The 15,930-nt window shown below is 37.9% G+C and overlaps 2 non-coding genes across 2 annotated transcripts; one reads left to right on the top strand and one right to left on the bottom strand.

Annotated features, from left to right (window-relative positions):
- The first annotated feature begins 5,610 nt into the window (after positions 1–5,610).
- On the top strand, positions 5,611–5,718 carry LOC112746274 (small nucleolar RNA R71). The gene has a single exon (XR_003174166.1). It is a non-coding gene; the product is annotated as a small nucleolar RNA R71 (small nucleolar RNA).
- Positions 5,719–12,875: 7,157 nt separating this feature from the next.
- LOC112745965 (small nucleolar RNA R71) lies at positions 12,876–12,983 on the bottom strand. The gene has a single exon (XR_003173868.1). It is a non-coding gene; the product is annotated as a small nucleolar RNA R71 (small nucleolar RNA).
- Between the last annotated feature and the right edge of the window lie 2,947 nt (positions 12,984–15,930).

Genomic DNA, 15,930 nt, shown 5'->3' with positions numbered 1-15,930 from the left:
CAACACACTGGTGCCCAATACCATGGTCCAAACATAACTTCACAACTTCGCACAACTAACCAGCAAGTGCACTGGGTCGTCCAAGTAATAAAACCTTACGTGAGTAAGGGTCGATCCCACAGAGATTGTTGGTATGAAGCAAGCTATGGTCACCTTGTAAATCTCAGTCAGGCGGATATCAAATGGTTATAGTATTTTCGAATAATAATAATAAATAAACAGAAAATAAAGATAGAAATACTTATGTAATTCATTGGTGAGAATTTCAGACAAGCGTATAGAGATGCTTTCGTTCCTCTGAATCTCTGCTTTCCTGCTATCTTCATCCAATCAGTCTTACTCCTTTCCATGGCAAGCTTTCTATAAGGGCATCATCGTTGTCAATGGCTACATCCCATCCTCTCTGTGAAAATGGTGCAAATGCTCTGTCACGGCATGGCTAATCATCTGGAGGTTCTCAATCATACTGGAATAGGATTTACTATCCTTTTACGTCTATCACTACGCCCAGCACTCACGAGTTTGAAGTCCGTCACAACCATCCCTTCCCAGATCCTACTCGGAATACCACAGACAAGGTTTAGACTTTCCGGATCTCAGGAATGGCCATCCACGGGTTCTAACTTATACCACGAAGATATTAATAACTCGGACTCGGTCTCCTGTATTAGATATCTAAGAGACATTCATTCTAGCTTGTTTGCATGTAGAACGGAAGTGTTTGTCAGGCACACGTTCATGAGTGAGAATGATGATGAGCGTCATATAATCATCACATTCATCAAGTTCTTGGGAACGAATGGATATCTTAGAAGCGGAATAAGTTGAATTGAATAGAAAACAGTAGTACTTTGCATTAAATCATGAGGAACAGCAGAGCTCCACACCTTAATTTATGGAGTGCAGAAACTCTACCGTTGAAAATACATAAGTGATAATGGTCCAGGCATGGCCGAATGGCCAGCCCCCATGATCTAAGAACTAAACAACCCCAGATGTAAATACAATAGTAAAAAGTCCTATTTATACTAAACTAGTTACTAGGGTTTACAGAAGTAAGTAATTGATGCATAAATCCACTTCCGGGACCCACTTGGTGTGTGCTTGGGCTGAGCTTGAAGTTTACACGTGGAGAGGTCATTCTTGGAGTTGAACACCAGTTTGTAACGTGTTTCTAGCGTTCAACTCTGGTTTGTGACGTGTTTCTGGCGTTTAACTCCAGACTGCAGCGTAGAATTGGCGTTCAACGCCCTTTTGCATCATCTAAACTCGGTCAAAGTATAGACTATTATATATTTCGGGAAATCCCTGGATGTCTAATTTCCAACGCAATTGGAAGCGCGCCATTTTGAGGTCTGTAGCTCCAGAAAATCCACTTTGAGTGCAGGGAGGTCAGAATCCAACAGCATCAGCAGTCCTTCTTCTACCTCTGAATCTGATTTTTGATCAAGTCCCTCAATTTCAGCCAGAAAATAATTGAAATCACAGAAAAATACACAAACTCATAGTAAAGTCCAGAAATGTGAATTTAACATAAAAACTAATAAAAACATCCCTAAAAGTAACTAGATCCCTCTAAAAACATACTAAAAACAATGCCGAAAAGCGTATAAATTATCTTCTCATCACAACACCAAACTTAAATTGTTGCTTGTCCCGAAGCAACTGAAAATCAAATAGGATAAAAAGAAGAGAATATACTATAAGTTCCAAACTATCAATGAAACATAGGTCCAATCAGATGAGCGGGACTTGTAGCTTTTTGCCTCTTGAATAGTTTTGGCATCTCACTTTATCCATTGAGGTTCAGAATGATTGGCATCTATAGGAACTCAGAGTTCAGATAGTGTTATTGATTCTCCTAGTTCAGTAAGTTGATTCTTGAACACAGCTACTTTATGAGTCTTGGCCGTGGCCCTAAGCACTTTGTTTTCCAGTATTACCACCGGATACGTAAATGCCACAGACACATAATTGGGTGAACCTTTTCAGATTGTGACTCAGCTTTACTAAAGTCCCTAATTAGAGGTGTCCAGGGTTCTTAAGCACACTCTGTTTTTGTTTTGGACCTTGACTTTAACCGCTCAGTGTCAAGTGCACAAGCACATGGTTAGGGACAGCTTGGTTTAGCCGCTTAGGCCAGGATTTTATTCCTTTAGGCCCTCCTATCCACTGATGCTCAAAGCCTTAGGATCCTTTTTATTTACCCTTGCCTTTTGGTTTTAAGGGTTATTGGCTTTTTGCTCTTGCCTTTTGGTTTTAAGAGCTTTTGGCTTTTTCTGCAAGCTTTTGTATTCACTGCTTTTTCTTGCTTCAAGAATCATTTTTATGATTTTTCAGATTATCAAATAACATGTCTCCTGTTCATCATTCTTTCAAGAGCCAACATATTTAACATTCTAAAACATCAACTTCAAAAGACATATGCACTGTTCAAGCATTCATTCAGAAAATAAAAAGTATTGTCTCCACATCAAAATAATTAAACTAAGTTCAAGGATAAATTCGAAACTCATGTACTTCTTGTTCTTTTGAATTAAAACATTTTTCATTTAAGAGAGGTGATGGATTCATATTCACTACTTTAAGGCATAGATACTTAGATACTAATGATCATGTAATAAAGACACAAACATAGATAAACACTTAACATAAAGAAAACGAAAAACAGAAAATTTGAGAACAAGGAATGAGTCCACCTTAGTGATGGTGGCGTTTTCTTCTTGAGGAACCAATGATGTCCTTGAGCTCTTCTATGTCTCTTCCTTGTCTTTGTTGCTCCTTCCTCGAAGCTCTTTGATCTTCTCTAATTTCATGGAGGATGATTGAGTGCTCCTGATGTTCCACCCTTAGTTGTCCCATGTTGGAACTCAGTTCTCCTAGGGAGGTGTTGATTTGCTCCCAAAGGTTCTGTGGAGGAAAGTGCATCCCTTGAGGCATCTCAGGGATTTCTTGGTGATGAGCTTCTTCATGCGTCTCTTGAGATGAATCTCTCCATCTCCTATGACTTGGAGGTGGAAGCTTTTGTCTTCTCTTTTCTCTTTTTAGAGGTTTCTCTGGCCTTAGGTGCCATTAATGGTTATTGAAAAACAAAAAAGCTATGCTTTTACCACACCAAACTTAGAATATTGCTTGCCCTCGAGCAAAAGAAGATAGAATAGTAGAAGAAGAAGAAGATATGGAGGTGAGTTGATGGTTTGAATTTGAGTGGGTGGGTGTAGGTAGGTTGTATGATGGTTTTAGGGGAGTAATGGATGTGAGTGGGGAAGGGTGATATAGGATTATGAGGAGGTAAGGTGAGTGGAGGTATGTGGGGATCCTGTAGGGTCCACAGATCCTGAGGTGTCAAGGATTTGCATCCTTGCACCAATTAGGCATGTAAAACACCTTTGCATGCAATTCTGGCGTTTAAACGCCGAACTGATGCTTGTTCTGGGCGTTCAACGCCGAGATGTAGCATGTTTCTGGCGTTGAACGCCAGCTCCATGCTTGTTTTGGGCGCTCAGCGCCCAGATGCAGCATATTTCTGGCGTTGAACACCAGTTCTATGCTTGTTTCTGGCGTTCAGCGCCAGCTTTCCACAGTGTGCATTCCTGGCGTCTGAACGCTAGGATGCTGCTTGTTTTAGGCGTGTAACGCCATATCCATGCTCTATTATGGCGTTGAACGCCAGCCAGATGCTCCTTACTGGCGTTTAAACGCCAGTAAGTCCTTCCTCCAAGGTGTGATTTTTCTTCTGCTGTTTTTAATTCTGTTTTTGATTTTTCTATTTATTTTGTGACTCCACATGATCATGAACCTAATAAAACATGAAGGAACAATAAAAATAAAAATAAAATTAGATAAATAAAAATTGGGTTGCCTCCCAACAAGCACTTCTTTAATGTCAATAGCTTGACAGTGGGCTCTCATGGAGCCTCACAGATGTTCAGAGCATTGTTGAGACTCCACAACACCAAACTTAGAGTTTGGATATGGGAGTTCAACACCAAACTTAGAGTTTGGTTGTGGCCTCCCAACACCAAACTTAGAGTTTGACTGTGGGGGCTCTGGTTGACTCTGTTTTGAGGGAAGCTTACTGTGCCTCTTTTCCATGTTTACAGAAGGATGTCCTTGAGTTTTAAACTCAAGGGAGTCCTCATTCAATTGAAGGACTAGTTCACCTCTATTAACATCAATCACAGCTCTTGCTGTGGCTAGGAAGGGTCTTCCAAGGATGATGGATTCATCCTCATCCTTCCCAGTATCTAGGATTATAAAATTAGTAGGGATGTAAAGGCCTTCAACCTTTACTAATATGTCCTCTACTTGTCCATAGGCCTATTTTCTGGAATTGTCTGCCATCTCTAATGCGATTTTAGCAGCTTGTACCTCAAAGATTCCCAGTTTCTCCATTACAGAGAGTGGCATGAGGTTTATTCCTGACCCAAGATCACATAGAGCCTTCTCAAAGGTCATGGTGCCTATGGTACAAGGTATTAGGAACTTTCCAGGATCCTGTTTCTTCTGAGGCAATCTCAGTTGATCCAATGCATTTAGTTCATTGGTGAACAGGGGAGGTTCATCTCCCCAAGTCTCATTACCAAATAGATTGGCATTCAGCTTCATGATTGCACCAAGGAACTTGGCAACTTGCTCTTCAGTAACATCCCCATTCTCTTCAGATGAGGAATACTCATTAGAGCTCATGAATGGCATAAGGAGGTTCAATGGAATCTCCATGGTCTCTAGATGAGCCTCAGAGTCCTTTGGTTCCTCAAAGGGAAACTCCTTATTGATCACTGGACGTCCCAGGAGGTCTTCCTCCTTGGGATTCACGTCCTCCCCTTTCTCCTTGGATTCGGCCATGATGGTTATATCAATGGCCTTGCACTCTCCTTTTGGATTTTCTTCTGTATTGCTTGGGAGAGCATTAGAAGGGGTTTCAGTGATCTTCTTACTCAGCTGGCCCACTTGTGCCTCCAGATTTCTAATGGAGGACCTTGTTTCATTCATAAAACTCAGAGTGGCCTTAGATAGATCAGAGACTAAGTTTGCTAAATTAGAGGTATTTTGTTCAGAGTTCTCTGTCTGTTGCTGAGTGGATGATGGAAAAGGCTTGCTATTGCTAAACCTGTTTCTTCCACCATTATTAAAGCCTTGTTGAGGCTTTTATTGATCCTTCCATGAGAAATTTGGGTGATTTCTCCATGAGGGGTTATAGGTGTTTCCATAGGGTTCACCCATGTAATTTACCTCTGCTATTGCAGGGTTCTCAGGATCATAAGCCTCTTCTTCAGAAGATGCCTCTTGAGTACTGTTGGATGCAGCTTGCATTCCATCCAGACTTTGAGAAATCATATTGACTTGCTGAGTTAATATTTTATTCTGAGCTAATATAGCATTCAGATTATCAATTTCAAGAACTCCCTTCTTCTGAGGCATCCCATTACTCACAGGATTCCTCTCAGAAGTGTACATGAACTGGTTATTAGCAACCATGTCAATGAGTTCTTGAGCTTCTGCAGGCGTTTTCTTTAGGTGAATGGATCCACCTTCAGAAGTATCCAATGACATCTTAGCTAATTCAGACAGACCATCATAGAATATATCCAGGATAGTCCATTCTGAAAGCATGTCAGAAGGACACTTTTTGGTCAGTTCCTTGTATCTCTCCCAAGCTTCATAGAGGGATTCACCTTCTTTCTGTCTGAAGGTTTGAACATCCACTCTAAGCTTACTCAACTTTTGAGGAGGAAAGAACTTGGCTAAGAAAGCCTTGACCAGCTTATCCCAAGAGTTCAGGCTATCCTTAGGTTGAGAGTCCAACCATATTCTAGCTTTGTCTCTCACAGCAAAAGGGAAAAGCATGAGCATGTAGACTTCAGGATCTACTCCATTAGTCTTAACAGTATCACATATCTGCAAGAATTCAGTTAAGAACTGAAAAGGATCTTCAGATAGAAATCCCTGAAACTTGTAGTTCTGCTGCATCAGAGAAACTAATTGAGGTTTCAGCTCAAAATTGTTTGCTCGAATGGTAGGGATGGAGATGCTTCTTCCATGTAAATTGGAATTTGGTGCAGTAAAGTCACCGAGCATCCTCCTTGCATTATTATTATTTTTGGCTGCCATATCCTCTTCTTGTTCAAAAATTCCTATAAGGTTGTCTCTGGATTGTTATATTTTAGCTTCTCTTAGTTTCCTTTTCAGAGTCCTTTCAGGTTCAGGATCTGCTTCAATAAGAATGTTCTTGTCCTTGCTCCTACTTATATGACAAAGAAGGGAATAACAAAGAAAATATGGAATCCTCTATGTCACAGTATAGAGATTCCTTTGTGTGAGTAGAAGAAGAAAAGAATGTAATGTAAAAAAAGAGAAGGGAGGAGAATCCAAACACAAGGGTGAGGGGAGCAGAGATATGAGATGAAGAGAAGTGTTAGTAAGTAATAAATAAATAGAAGGAGATGGGAGAGAGGGAAGTTTTCGAAAGTTAAAAATTAAAATTTAAAGTTAGATTTCGAAAATAGTTTTTTTGAAAAAAAGTTAGTAATTTTTGAAAATTAGGAATGAAATAAAATTAAAATTAAAAATTGAAAACAATTAAAAAGAATTTTTGAAAAAGAGGGAGGTATTTTCGAAAATTAGAGAGGGGAAGTTAGTTAGGTAGTTTTGAAAGAGATAAGAAACAAACAAAAAGTTAATTAGTTAGTTGAAAAAGATTTGAAAATCAATTTTGAAAAGATAAGAAGATAAGAAGTTAGAAAAGATATTTTAAAATTAAACATTTTTGAAAAAGATATGTTTTAAAAAGATATGATAGAAAGATATGATTGAAATTAGTTTTGAAAAAGATTTGATTTTTAAAATCACAATTAATGACTTGATTCACAAGAAATCACAAGATATGATTCTAGAACTTAAAGTTTGAATCTTTCTTAACAAGTAAGTAACAAACTTGAAATTTTTGAATCAAAACATTAATTGTTGATGATATTTTCGAAAATATGATATAAAATTAAGAAAAAGATTTTTGAAAAATATTTTTAAAATTTTCGAAAATAAATAAGAAAAATGAAAAAGATTTGCTTTTTGAAAAAGATTTTGAAAAAGATAAGATTTTTAAATTGAAAATTTGATTTGACTCATAAGAGACAATTGAATTTTTAAAATTTTTGAAAAAGTCAATCCAAATTTTCAAAATTTATGAGTGAAAAAGGGAAAGGTATATTTTTTTGAATTTTGAATTTTTAATGATGAAAGAGAAAAACATGAAAAATGATGCAATGCATGAGAATTTTGGATCAAAGAATGTCATGAATGCAAGAACACTATGAATGTCAAGATGAACACCAAGAACACTTTGAAGATCAAGATGGACATCAAGACTTATGTTTGAAAATTTTTCAAGAAAAGAAAACATGCAAGACACCAAACCTATAAATTTTTCAGGTATAGACACTATGAATGCAAGAATGCATATGAAAAACAAGAAAAGACACAAAACAAGAAAATTTGAAGATCAAACAAGAAGACTGGCCAAGAACAACTTGAAGATCATGAAGAACACTATGAATGCATGAATTTTTGAAAAATGCATAAAAAATTTTTAGAAAAAATTTAATTGATACCAAACTTAAAAATTGACTCAAGTCTCAAACAAGAAACACAAAATATTTTTTGATTTTTATGATTTTATGATTTTTTTGGATTTTTTGAAAATTAGTGTGAAAAAGAAAAATAAGGATTCCAAAATTTTTAATATGAATTCCAGGAATCTTGTACTCTTAGTCTAAAGCTCCAATCCAAGGGTTAGACATGGCTCACTAGCCAGCCAAGCTTTAGAAGATACAAATCAGTCATACAACAGCAGGTGGATTAGGAACAGCTAGCTTGCTCTTGTGATGATGGTTTGGAAGCCTCAGTCCAAAAAAATTTAGACATGGCTTTACAGCCAGCCAGGCTTCAACATGTCACCATGAAACTCTAGAATTCATTCTTAAAAATATAGAATAATTTTCGAAAACAGATGAGAAATTTTTGAAAGATTTTTGAAAAATTTTTTTGAAAATAAAATAAAAAAAGAAAATTACCTAATCTGAGCAACAAGATGAACCATCAGTTGTCCAAACTCGAACAATCCTCGGTAATGGCGCCAAAAACTTGGTATGCAAAATTGTTACTCAGGTTGTAAAATTTGTTGTTCGTTCTCTCCCTGGCAATGCCGCCAACACACTGGTGCACAATACCATGGTCCAAACATAACTTCACAACTTCGCACAACTAACCAGCAAGTGCACTGGGTCGTCTAAGTAATAAAACCTTACGTGAGTAAGGGTCGATCCCACGGAGATTGTTGGTATGAAGCAAGCTATGGTCACCTTGTAAATCTCAGTCAGGCAGATATCAAATGGTTATAGTATTTTCGAATAATAATAATAAATAAACAGAAAATAAAGATAAAAATACTTATGTAATTCATTGGTGAGAATTTTAGACAAGCGTATAGAGATGCTTTCATTCCTCTGAATCTCTGCTTTCCTGCTATCTTCATCCAATCAGTCTTACTCCTTTCCATGGCAAGCTTTCTGTAAGGGCATCACCGTTGTCAATGGTTACATCCCATCCTCTTTGTGAAAATAGTCCAAATGCTCTGTCACGGCATGGCTAATCATCTGGAGGTTCTCGATCATACTGGAATAGGATTTACTATCCTTTTGCGTCTGTCACTACGCCCAGCACTCGCGAGTTTGAAGTCTGTCACAGCCATCCCTTCCCAGATCCTACTCGGAATACCACAGACAAGGTTTAGACTTTCCAGATCTCAGGAATGTCCATCCACGGGTTCTAACTTACACCACGAAGATACTAATAACACGGACTTGGTCCCCTGTATTAGATATCTAAGAGACATTCATTCTAGCTTGTTTGCATGTAGAACGGAAGTGTTTGTCAAGCACGCGTTCATGAGTGAGAATGATGATAAGCGTCACATAATCATCACATTCATCAAGTTCTTGGGAATGAATGGATATCTTAGAAGCTGAATAAGTTGAATTGAATAGAAAACAGTAGTACTTTGCATTAAATCATGAGGAACAACAGAGCTCCACACCTTAATCTATGGAGTGCAGAAACTCTACCGTTGAAAATACATAAGTGATAATGGTCCAGGCATGGCCGAATGGCCAGCCCCCATGATCTAAGAACTAAACATCCCCAGATGTAAATACAATAGTAAAAAGTCCTATTTATACTAAACTAGTTACTAGGGTTTACAGAAGTAAGTAATTGATGCATAAATCCACTTCCGGGGCTCACATGGTGTGTGCTTGGGTTGAGCTTGAAGTTTACACGTGGAGAGGTTATTCTTGGAGTTGAACGCCAGTTTGTAACGTGTTTCTAGCGTTCAACTCTGGTTTGTGACGTGTTTCTGGCGTTTAACTCCAGACTGCAGCATAGAACTGGAGTTCAATGCCCTTTTGCGTCGTCTAAACTCGGCCAAAGTATGGACTATTATATATTGCTGGAAATCCCTGGATGTCTACTTTCTAACGCAATTCGAAGCGCGCCATTTTGAGTTCTGTAGCTCCAGAAAATCCACTTTGAGTGTAGGGAGGTCAGAATCCAACAACATCAGCAGTCCTTCTTCTACCTCTGAATCTGATTTTTGCTCAAGTCCCTCAATTTCAGCCAGAAAATACCTGAAATCACAGAAAAACACATAAACTCATAGTAAAGTCCAGAAATGTGAATTTAACATAAAAACTAATAAAAACATCCCTAAAAGTAACTAGATCCCACTAAAAACATACTAAAAACAATGCCAAAAAGCGTATAAATTATCTGCTCATCACACTTTTACTATTGTATTCGCAGTTTTGGAACGAGGCTTATGCCATTATTCACATTTGCGGAGGCTGGCCATTCGGCCATGCCTACACCTTTCTCTTTTATGTATTTTCTACGGTGGAGTTTCTACACCACATAGATTAAGGTGCGGAGCTCTGCTGTTCTTCATGAATTAATGCAAGTACTATTGTTTTTCTTTCAATTCACGCTTACTTCTTCTCTAAGATATACTCTCGTACTTAATTCAGTTAAGTCAGAATGAAGGGGTGACCCATGACAATCACCCACTATCTTTATTACTCCCTTAGCCAAGATCCGCATGCCTGACAACCACAAAGCGGTCTACATGATGTTCAACGTAGTCATTGAACGACAGCCGAAGTATATTCTCTTGGGTCTCTAATCCACGGACTGAGTCAGGAGGTTAGAACCTTCGTGGTATAGGATAGAACCAATTGGCAGCATTCTTGAGATCCGGAAAGTCTAAACCTTGTCTATGGTATTCCGAGTAGGATCTAGGAAGGGATGACTGTGACGAGCTTCAAACTCGCAAATGTTGGGCATAGTGATAGTCTGCAAAAGGATAGAGAGATCCTATTCCGACGCTAGTGAGAACCGACAGATGATTAGCCGTGCGGTAGCTGTACCTGGTATTTTTCATTCGAGACAAGAAATCCGACAGTTGATTAGCCGTGCAGAAACCGTACCTAGTATTTTTCATCCGAGAGGATCATACAGCTTGCCATTGAAGGGAGCACGCATGATTGGAAGAAGAAAATAGGAAATCAGAGGTTCAGAAGCAACAAAGCATCTCCAAACACTTATCTGAAATTCGCCTGACTAAGATTTACAGGATGACCATAACTTGCTTCAAGCCGACAATCTCCGTGGAATCGACCCCTTACTCACGTAAGGTATTACTTGGACGACTAAGTGCACTTGCTGGTTAGTTATGCTTAGTTGTGAAAAGTGTGATCACAATTTCATGCACCAAGTTTTTGGCGCCGTTGCTGGGGATTGTTCGAGTTTGAACAACTGACGGTTCATCTGGTTAAGTATTTACTATTTTTATTTTCGAAAAAAAAATAAAATACAAAAAAAATTAATAAAATCATAAAAACAAAAATATTTGTGTTTCTTGTTTCAGTCTTGTGTCAAATTTTAAGTTTGGTGTCAACTGCATTTTTTTATTTTCTTAAAATTTTCGAAAATCCTTGCATTGTGTTCTTCTTTGATCTTCAAGTTGTTCTTGATGATTTTCCTTGTTTGATCTTTAATTTTTCTTGTTTTGTGTCTTTTCTTGTTTTTCATATGCATTTTCGAATTATTAGTGTCTAAACATTAAAAAGTTCTAAGTTTGGTGTCTTGCATATCTTTCTTTTCTTAAAAATTTTCAAAAATATGTTCTTGATGTTCATCTTGACATTCAAAGTGTTCTTGGTGTTCATGCTGACATTCAAAGTGTTCTTGCATGCATTACTTGTTTTGATCTTAAATTCGTATATCTTGTGTCATTTTGTTATTTTTCTCTTTCTTTATTAATTCAAAAATAAAAAATAATATCTTTCCCTTATTTTACTCATAAATTTCAAAATTTTGGGTTGACTTAGTCAAAAATTTTCAAAATTTAGTTGTTTCTTGTTAGTCAAGTCAAAATCTCAATTTAAAAACTTTATCTTTTCAAATCTTTTTCAAAAATAAAATCTTTTTCATTTTTCTTTAATGTTTTCCAAAAATTTTTTAATTAATTTTCAAAATCTTTCTCTTAATTTTATTTCATAATTTTTGAAATAATTGCTAACATTTAATGTTTTGATTCAAAAATTTCAAGTTTATTACTTTCCTGTTAAGAAAGGTTCAATCTTTAAATTCTAGAATCATATCTTTTAGTTTCTTGTTAGTCAAGTCATCAACTTTAATTTTCAAAATCAAATCTTTTTAATTTCTTTTTCAAATCTTTTTCAAAATAAATTTCAATCATATCTTTTTAAAAATTTAGTTTCAAAATATTTTTCTAACTTCTTATCTTTTCAAAATTTATTTTCAAATCCTTATCAATTAACTACTTGACTTTTTGTTTGATTTTAAAAAGTTTTATATTTCTTATCTTTTTCAAAACCACCTAACTACTTTTCTCTCTCTCTAATTTTCGAAAACCACTAACCACTTTTTCAAAATTCTTTTTAATTAACTAATTGTTTTAAATTCTAATTTTATTTTATCTCTTTTAATATTTTCGAAACTAACATAATTAATTAAATAAAAATAAATTTTTTTTCTTTTAATTAATGTTTGATTACTCTCTCTCTTATCTCTTTCTATTTATTTTATTTATTTACTAACACTTCTCTTCTACTCATCTAAAAATTCGAACCCTCTTTCTTTGTGTTCGAATTTCTTCTTCCTTCTTCATTCTATTCTTCTTTTGCCCTAACACATAAAGGAATCTCTATACTGTGACATAGAGGATTTCTCTTCTTTTCTATTCTCTTCTTTTTCATATGAGCAAAAATAGGGATAAAGATATTCCTGTTGAAGCTGATCCTGAACCTGAAAGGACTCTGAAGAGGAAGCTAAGAGAAGCTAAAGCACAACACTCTGGGGAGGACCTTACAGAAATTTTTGAAAAGGAAGTAGACATGGCAGCCGAACCCAACAACAATGGTGGAGATGCAAGGAAGATGCTTGGTGACTTTACTGCACCAACTTCCGACTTCTATGGAAGAAGCATCTCAATTCTTGCAATTGGAGCAAACAACTTTGAGCTTAAACCTCAATTAATTTCTCTAATGCAGCATAATTGCAAGTTTCATGGACTTCCATTGGAAGATCCTCATCAGTTCTTAGCTGAATTCTTGCAAATCTATGACACTGTTAAGACCAATGGGGTTAATCTCGAGGTCTACAGACTTATGCTTTTCCCCTTTGCTGTAAGAGACAGAGCTAGGATATGGTTGGACTCACAACCTATACAAAGCCTGAACTCTTGGGAAAAGTTGGTCAATGTTTTCTTGGCCAAATTCTTTCCACCTCAAAAGTTGAGCAAGCTTAGAGTGGAAGTCCAAACCTTCAGACAGAAGGAAGGTGAATCCCTCTATGAAGCTTGGGAAAGATACAAGCAGTTGATCAGAAGGTGTCCTTCTGACATGCTTTCAGAATGAAGCATCTTATGTATATTCTATGATGGTCTGTCTGAATTGTCCAAGATGTCATTGGACCACTCTGCTGGTGGATCTCTTCATCTGAAGAAAATGCCTGCAGAAGCCCAGGAACTCATTGAGATGGTTGCAAATAACTAGTTCATGTATACTTCTGAAAGAAATCCTGTGAATAATGGGATGACTTAGAAGAAAAGGAGTTCCTAACATTGATACCCTGAATGCCATATTGGCTAAGAATAAAATATTGACTCAGCAAGTCAATATGATTTCTCAGAATCTGACTGGAATGCAAGCTACATTCGGCAGTGCTAAAGAAGCCTCCTCTGAAGGATAAGCTTATGACCCCAAGAATCCTGCAATGGAAGAGGTGAATTACATGGGGGAATCCTATGGAAACTTTTATAATCCTTCATGGAGGAATCATCCTAATTTCTTATCGAAGGATCAGCAGAAGCCTAATCAAGGCCTCAATAATAATAATGGTGGGAGAAATAAGTTTGGAAATAACAAGCCTTTTCCATCATCTTCTCAACAACAGACAGAGAATTTTAAGCAGAGCCTCTCTGACTTAGCAACCATAGTCTCTGATCTATCGAAGACCACTCTCAGTTTCATGACTGAAACAAGGTCCTCTATCAGAAATTTGGAGGCACAAGTGGGTCAGCTAAGTAAAAGAGTTATTGAAATCCCTCCTAGTACTCTCCCAAGCAATACAGAAAAGAATCCAAAGAGAGAGTGCAAGGCCATCAATATACCCAAACTGGCCGAACCTATATAGGAGGAAGAGGCAGTGATTTCCAGTGAGGAAGACCTCAATGGACGTCCACTGACCACTAAGGAGTTCCCTTCTGAGGAACCAAAGGAATCTGAGGCTCACACAGAGACCATAGAGATTCCACTGAACTAACTATTGCCATTCATGAGCTCTGATGACTATTCTTCCTCTGAAGAGGATGAAGATATTGTTGAAGACAAAGCTGCTCAGTATCTAGGAGCAATCATGAAGCTGAATGCCAAGTCATTTGGTAATAAGACTTGGAAGGATGAACTTCCATTGCTCATCAATAAACTGAATGCTTTGGTTCAACTGAAATTACCTCAGACGAAACCGGATCCCGGAAAGTTCTTAATCCCCTGTACCATAGGCACCATGACCTTTGAGAAGGCTCTGTGTGACCTGGGGTCAGGAATAAACCTCATGCCACTCTCTGTAATGGAGAAACTGGGGATCTTTGAGGTACAAGCTGCAAGAATCTCACTAGAGATGGCAGACAAATCAATGAAACAGGCTTATGGACTTGTAGAGGATGTCCTAGTGAAGGTTGAAGGCTTATACATCCATGCTGACTTCATAATCCTAGACACTGGGAAGGATGAGGATGAATCCATTATCCTTGGAAGACCCTTTCTAGCCACAGCAAGAGCTATGATTGATGTGGATAGAGGAGAGTTAGTCCTTCAATTAAATGAGGACTACCTTGTGTTTAAGGCTCAAGGATCTTCTTCTATAACCATGGAAAGGAAGCATAAAAAGCTTCTCTCAATACAGAGTCAAACAGAACCCCCACACTCAACTTCTAAGTTTGGTGTTGGGAGGCCACCAATAAACTCTAAGTCTCTGTGAAGCTCTCTAAGAGCTTCACTGTCAAGCTATTGACATTAAAGAAGCGCTTATTGGGAGGCAACCCAATGTTATTTAATTATATTTATTCATAGACATTTGTTTTCCATTGTCATGTTATGTTTTCTTTAGGTAGATGATCATGTGGAGTCACAAAAATAGCTGCAGAATTAAAGCGGAATAAAAAAAGTATCAAAAATAGCACACCCTGGAGGACAGGCTTATTTTCGTTTAAACGCCAGTAAGGATAGTAGAATGGGTGTTTAACGCCCAGTCTGGCAGCATTCTGGGCGTTAAACGCCAGAATTGGCAGACAGACTGGCGTTTAATGCTAGAAAAGGGTGTCTGGTGTCTGGTTGGCGTTATACGCCAGAATTGGCAGACAGAATGGCGTTTAGCGCCAGAAAAGGTAGCAGAGATGGTGTTAAACGCCAAAAATGGCACACAGAGGGTGTTTAAACGCCAGAAAGGTGCAGGGACCAGAATTCCTTGACACCTCAGGATCTATGGACCCTACAAGATTCCCACCTACCCTAATTCACTCTCTCTCCTCTTCACACCTTTCCATAACACTCTTCCCCAAATACCCTTGACCAATCACATCAATACCTCTTCCCCAAAATAACCTCCACCAATCACCTCCATTTCTCCTCCAAAACCATCATACAACCCACCTACCCCCACCCATTCAAACTCAAACCATCTCCCTCCCAAACCCAACCCCTATTACAAGAATTCCTTCTCCACTCCTGTATAAGCCCCTCATCACTCCTTCACTTTCACACATCATAACCACCTAAAACCCCCCTTGGCCGAATCGTTGTCACACCTCTATCTCCTCCGTCTCTTCTTCCTCTAATCCTTTCTTTCTTCTTTTGCTCGAGGATGAGCAAACCTTTTAAGTTTGGTGTGCAAAAAAGCTCTGCTTTTTGTTTTTCAATAACCATTAATGGCACCTAAGGCCGGAGAAACCTCTAAGAAAAGGAAAGGGAAGGAAGTTTCTTCCAACTCCGAGTCATGGGAGATGGAGAGATTCATCTCAAAAGCCCATCACTAAAAAGAGGATGAAGCAAATAAGAGAGGCCGCTCATGGACCTCAACAAGAGCATGAGGAAATTCCTCACCAAGAAATCCCTGAGATGCCTCAAGGGATACACTTTCCTCCACAAGGCTATTTGGAGCAACTCAACACCTCTTTAGAAGATTTGAGTTCTAACATGGAGCAACTAAGGATAGAGCACCAAGAGCACTCCATTATCCTCAATAAAATCAAAGAGGACCAAAAGGCCATGAGAGAGGAGCAACAAAAGCAAGGAA

The sequence above is a fragment of the Arachis hypogaea genome, chromosome 14 (assembly GCF_003086295.3).
Source record: "Arachis hypogaea cultivar Tifrunner chromosome 14, arahy.Tifrunner.gnm2.J5K5, whole genome shotgun sequence".
Lineage (NCBI taxonomy): Eukaryota > Viridiplantae > Streptophyta > Magnoliopsida > Fabales > Fabaceae > Arachis > Arachis hypogaea.
Note: the sequence above shows the minus strand (reverse complement) of the source record. Positions and strands in the feature narration are given on the sequence as shown.